Genomic DNA, 6503 nt, shown 5'->3' with positions numbered 1-6503 from the left:
AATATTCCATACTTCCCGATAGAGATCAAGAATGTATTAAATTTCACTCAAACAAAACCTATGCCTATGTACTGTGGGATCCCCATTTGCTTGCTTTTCTGATACGCTTGAAGGCGTCCAAAGCAGTGCTGCTGCAAGATTGGCGTCTGGTGGTTGGTTCTGGCATCGTACAATTTTTTAACTAAAGTCACGGTTCTCAAGGACCATCTCGCTTAGGATCCCTTATCTAAGCGTAGAAAATACTCCACGTTGGAAATGTTGTGTAGAATTTCTTTTCAAATGCTCAACTGTAGCAAACACCACTATTTGCTGGAACCTCGTGTTTTATCCAGACTTTTATCAGTGAAAAACCCGTGAAATTAAACGTCGGACGTATGCATTCAAACCCAATTTTTTTTCACCGACCATCAGTGAGTAGAACAAGTTACGTGCTGATATCGTTGAATGCTTCACTGTGGATAGGTTCCGCACACTCTTGTTTGATGTGTTACGTGGCGGGAACTTCTGCTCATGTATGTCTGTTTTTTTGTTGTTGTTGGCGTTATTTGTCGTCATATTTTCTTTTCTTTTGCCTAACCTGCATTCGATATGTTTTGGATACCCCCTGCTATAATGCAGTGGATACCAAGAGAAGGCAAGCGTAGCAGTGAGTGGTGGTGGTAGAGAAAAGCTTTTGTTCAATAAAAGAGGCGAGGCTCTTTAAAGAGTCTCGCAATGAATGGAGTCCTTATTCGGCAGATAGTTAGGTGGGCGGATGACATTAACAAGTTTGCGGGAATACGTACGGTAGCCGTAACTGGCAAAGGACAGGGTTAATTAGAGACACATGGGAGAGGCCTTTGCCCTGCAGTGAGCGGAGCGTAGTCAGGCTGATGATGATGATGATGCTATAATACCATAGGGCTCTGCAGGATTCTGCAATAAATGAACGCGTAATAATGACATTTTTATTGGGCCCTCATTCGTTCCCACTGGTATTGTGCCCTATACTAAAGGGGCCCTGAAACACCTTCTGACCAGAGTACATAAACTCGCCCAATCATTATATTGTGTGTCATGAACACCTAAGCCAAAGAAGAGAAAATCGCACGCAAAAGTTGGCGAGCCCTTTAAGGCAACTTTTTCAAACTCGCGTCTTCCTCCGTTTGACGTTACCGCGTATGCCGATTAAGAGACGGCTCTTCGTTAGATGCCTTCAGACGTCAATCAGCTACTACGGCCGCGACCAATCAACCGCGTCGCTCCGGTGGGTCAGGAAGCTCCGCCCCTCGGGGAATTCCCTCGCGGGTCGGTAGGCGACGGCGGGGCCATCTATAGGTGGGACCGAGACGCGCCGATCTTTCAGCGCGCAAAAATTGACAAGAGGAGACAGAAAAGTGGAAAACGCTGAAATTCAAATTTTCACCACAGACAGCTCAGTATCTAACCAACTCATCCGGCATACCGCAAAACTTATTGAGAGCCCCTTTCGGAACAGTGTTAATGGTCTCACGTGTACTTCTTTTGAGCAATTTCGAATAGAACAAGTTGTGTAAACAAGTCAGCGTCTTTTAGACCTTTGAACGCGCTAATGCATGCCAAACAGGCAAGCGAAGTCGCACTTGATCCGGAGAAGCATCAGCACTTACGTAAAGTGCAGAGGCGTCCTCCTTAAGATGTGTTTTTGGCGCTGGGTTCGCACCCCTTGTCGCAAAGGGTGGTCGCTAAGGGTTCGAAATGTAATTCAGCCACTCCCGCCACATTTTATCCCGGAAAGACGTGAGACAGGCTCAAAATTAATGTACACAAACTCCGGGCGTTCAAATTCTGAAAGGTCAATTTTGCTGGCGCCTAAAAAATAAGTTCCCCACTATCCGCAGAGGTTGTTTTACGGATATTGACTGCATGGCATTCAACATCTATGAAATTTTTCTTGACCACATTGTAGGAACATTAAAGTGAATGATAGCATGCAGTCTATGATTGACGCTATTGCGCTACGCGCTTTGTTCGCTAACACGGAAAGCGGAGTAGTATATCTATACACTACCTAAATCAAAAGTCGCTGGGTATTGGACTCTGCATAGAGTATAGGAGGTTGTTTTTTACTGTTTCCTACAGAAGACCTTACTTTAGACTTACTTGAAAACTGAAATTCTCAGCATATCACGGCGCCGTAACCTTTCTCGAAAGGACACTCATTGTGCTGGCTGGTTTGCATAGAATAGTCTGTCATTTCCTTTTGTTTTTACCTATGGAGAAAATTGCTTGCTCAGTCACCAAAAGAGATTCGCATAGTAAACTTTGGTAGGTGAATTTCTTCGAGAAGTGCGCATCCCAAAATCATCCGAGGAACTATTTAAAAAGACCTAGAACACCGGTTCCTACGGCATTGCTTCACCCAATGTATACTTACGCCCCCGCCTTGGTCTCTGGAAAAAAAGAAAAAAAAAGACAAAAAGACAATGTGTGCCTGCGCCTCGAAAGATGATGACAGAGTTTCAACTGAAAACTGCATGCAGGCTTTAAGATTCAAAGCGTAGTGAAGGCAACGGTAAAGTTGATATCAGGACGTGCTTGTAATGACACACTAAGTTTAGGTCAGATTCATTTATGATCTTACGGACCCCAGAGACTACAAGCAACATGTTCGCAAGAAAGAATTTCGAAACAGAAGTACGATGCAGTAAAAGTATACCTTCTATGAAGCGGATATACAAAAGTATACCATCCCCTTAGGATTAGGCATCTCCTTTGGGCCTTACTTGAAACGTTCAGTTCATCCAATGCGTGAGCAGCCACAACTGTGCGAAAGCAGAACCACTACACAAGGGCATGTCTACTAAGTATTACTCTAACGTTTTCACTGCCCCACTGCGTCCCGGATGCTACTACCGTACTCCGCAATGGCCTCAGAATGGAATACGATGGCCACAAAAAGTATGTGTTTTGTGGTAAGTTGACACATGTATCTCTAGGGACATCTCGAAAGATGTCCCTAGAGATACATGTCACTGGTTTAAAGACATTGGTGATCAGTATCTTCGAGATACTGATCTTCCGATCGGTATCTCGTTGATCGGTATTCCATGCTGTGCAGGGTGGAATTGAGGCCGAGAATACAGTTACACTCTGTTCTCACCTCTACACAAGACTGGAGTTTCGTCGCAGACTCCGATTCTAAGGAGTTTGAGAGCAATAACAGTTCCAAAAAGAGCAAGAATGCTTAATGAAAGTTGTTTACATCACGCGTATGGGCATCTCTTCGACTTGCTGTTCCCAACCGACGATAGGAGGGCCAGGACTCAACCTGAAGCACTGACAACTTTATTCCGATAGTTTCATAGGTTTCAATTCCATTGTGATTCGAGACCCTATTTGGTGATGGAGGGTAAGTTTCAGCGTCTCTTTAGAGTAGATATGCTCTGACTTTAACCCCCTTTTTTGTGTTCTTAGAGCGATGGTGATTTGCGCATCATATAGTATTGCATTCAGAGCGGAACTTCAGTATCTACACAATGTAATGCAAAGTGTCGCAAGGAGCCTGCAAATAACACAGAATTTAAGATATAATCAACAAGTTAAGTTCGCCTGTCTTAGTGCATCAGCGGAAGAGCAATCAGTTATCAAAAGGGCGGCGCATCAAGATAGGCAATACACGAAACACCGATGAGTTAGGTGATGAGGAAAGCAATGGTAGGTCACATACCGATCTAAACACTTGAGGAAATGGTCCGCGTAGCGATGCAGGTGTCCTTCCGAAGCAGCGCTGATGATGATGATGATGTCCTCAGGCTGAATGGCGTCTTGAGATAGACTTCTTCTTCGCCCAATAGCCAAATCTCGAGACTCATGCGGGTATTCTTTTTTTTTATTCGAGCTGTTTGCCATTAGGCATAATGAAAAAGGGAAAGAAAGTTATAAAAAGGAGTGCAAACAAGCCTCACTTAAAAAGCGGCAAAAGTTCGCGATGAAGCGATTATCTTGAGTCCACTTGCGATAGTCGTCTGCAACGTCCCATCGCAGGCCAACCTTTCTTAGGAAGCGTCGTCTCACGGAAGCGTCGATGCACAGCATCCTTAGATCGCGACGTGGCCCTTGGAACGCGACGTGGCTCGAACGCTGCTGCTTCTGGACTGTGCTGCTGGACTCTGCTTCTCCTGGTGGTTCCGGATTGCTCTTCACTGATGAGGCCGTTCTACGTTGGGGGGGTTTTGGCCAAGGCTTAGGCTAAGGTTAGGTTAATGTGAACCTGAGGGGGCGTTTCGCTGTGAGAGGTCTTTGACCTCCCCAGGTGGAGGGTCGGCAGCTTGGTTTGCCAGCTTGCCAGCCCAAAGCCTGCCGCTTGAGTGCTTCCAGAAAAATTGCATTGAGGCAATTCCTGTGGCTCTCGTCCCAATCGGTGAGGGGGCGATCAAAATGAAAACACCCAAAGTTATTCAACAGGAACTACGATCATTGACAGCCAACTATCTTCAGATCTCTGAGGTGCGCCCATTTGGCCGTAGAGGCATTGTCTGCAAATCGTCCGATATCGCTTGTGTGGCTGACTTGCTGCAGTGCAAAATTTTCAGTTCACTACCGGTAAAAGCATTCATTCCCGAGCAGCTTGCATGCGTCAAGGGTATTGTACGCGGTGTGGACCCAGCATCTTCCCCGCAAGAAATTCTAGAAGAATTTCAGGATGCAGGTGTTGGAGTCCTTTCGGTATATCGGTGCAGTAGAGAAATAAACGGCTCGCGTGTTGCTACTGAATCGGTAATAACAACTTTTGCTGGCACTTCCTGCCCTACTGAACTAAAAATCTGGCCTATTGTATACCGTGTAGACACTCTGCAACCGCTCCCACTTCAATGCACCAACTGTTGGCGGTTCGGGCATAGCGGCAAAGCATGCAAGTCAGAGACCCACTGCCGTTTGTGTGGCGAAGGTCATGCTGCGGATAACTGCACCTCAGAACAGCCTCATTGTTGCCTCTGCAGCAATAACCACCCAGCAGATGATGCCGACTGCGCAAAACGCAGTGAGGAGCGCAGCTTGTTAGACATTATCACAGAGAAGCGGTGCTCAAGAGCCGATGCTTACGCTCTTCTTAACAGGAAGAAGGATTCATACGCTAGTCGTGTGCGCACTTCTGTTGGGGATATTGAGTCCAACTTGACTGCCTCCATTGTCTCCACTGTAGAAAAAGCCCTTAACAATGTTGTTGAGCGTATGCTAAACACATTTTCTGAGGCGCTGGCTCAGTTTATTGCAGTTCAATCTGTGTCACCATCTCCATCCGTTCTGGCAGCGAAGCCTGCGTCTGTTTCAGCTTCTGCCGCTACTGCTAGCAGCTCAGCATCACCTCCTGATGCTTCCCAGGTCCCACCTAACATCCCTCTACCTAGCAATGCATGTTGCACCGATATCTGCACAACAAATGTTGAAATGTCGTGTTCTACGCAGAAGCGTCGTGCTTCCTCGTCTCCATCTAAATCTAGTTCTCATCAGATGAAAGCTAGAAAAGGACCACCAAAACTTCTTCCCAATGTTGATATCCTCAAAGAGGCGGTGTCTGCCTCTTCAATTGGTCAGTAATCATGGCAGGCATCAAAGTGTTACAATGGCATTGCCGCTCTGTATTCTCTTCTCTTCCAGATCTAGAACTACTTATTCGGAAACACAACCCTGATATCGTGCTTTTAAAAGAAACGTGGTTATCACCTTATAAATCATTTTCAATGAAAAACTTTCGAGTTTTCAGATTAGATCGAAATGCTGGTAGGGGAGGCGGATTGGTAATCATGCTTTCTAAACACATATGTCATCAGGCATCTATCTTTAACAAAATTCTTCTCCCTGACTGTGAGCTTTTAGCGCTCAAAATTTCATTTCCGCAGTGTGCTGATATTACAATTGCTAATACCTACTTTCCTTTAGGTGTACAGAGGACAGACTGCTTAGACAGCTTGGTGGCTGGCGCAAGTAGTGTAGTTATTGCGGGAGATTTTAATTCCCACCACAGTGAATGGGGAAGTCGCACGGATTCCTGCGGCCAGCTTCTCTGGTCGTGGCTGTCTGCAAATTCTGTACGCTGCTCTAATTCAAGAGATATAACATTTATGCGAGGTGGTGCTCGCTCAGCCATTGACTTAACATTATCGGCAGGTAGGCTTGAGGTGACTGACTGGTTGACAGAAGATTTGGGTACTTCTAGTGACCACTTTCCTATAACTTTCACTATCCGGTTATCTCCGCACAAAAATAGTTGTGTAAACCATAAATTTGTCAACCACAATATTTATAAAAGTTTGATGTCTGTCTCACTTGCCTCTATAGTCAGTACTAGCCGGGATGACAGAGCTCAGCAGGCGGTTTCATTTTTGCAAAGTGCAGTAGACCATGCAATATTCACTGTGCCCGCAGCAGTCTCTAATAAACAGCCGTCTCCCTGGTGGACACAAGAATGTGGGAAGGCCTATCGTTGCAGAAAAGCGGCCTGGAAGAGGCTATCCTGCAACCAGAGTCCAGCAAATTGGTTA

Source organism: Amblyomma mixtum, chromosome 4, assembly GCF_055824585.1.
Source record: "Amblyomma mixtum isolate Tamu chromosome 4, ASM5582458v1, whole genome shotgun sequence".
Taxonomy (NCBI): Eukaryota; Metazoa; Arthropoda; class Arachnida; order Ixodida; family Ixodidae; genus Amblyomma; species Amblyomma mixtum.
The sequence above is the reverse complement of the archived record's forward strand: the minus strand, read 5'-3'. Positions refer to the sequence as shown.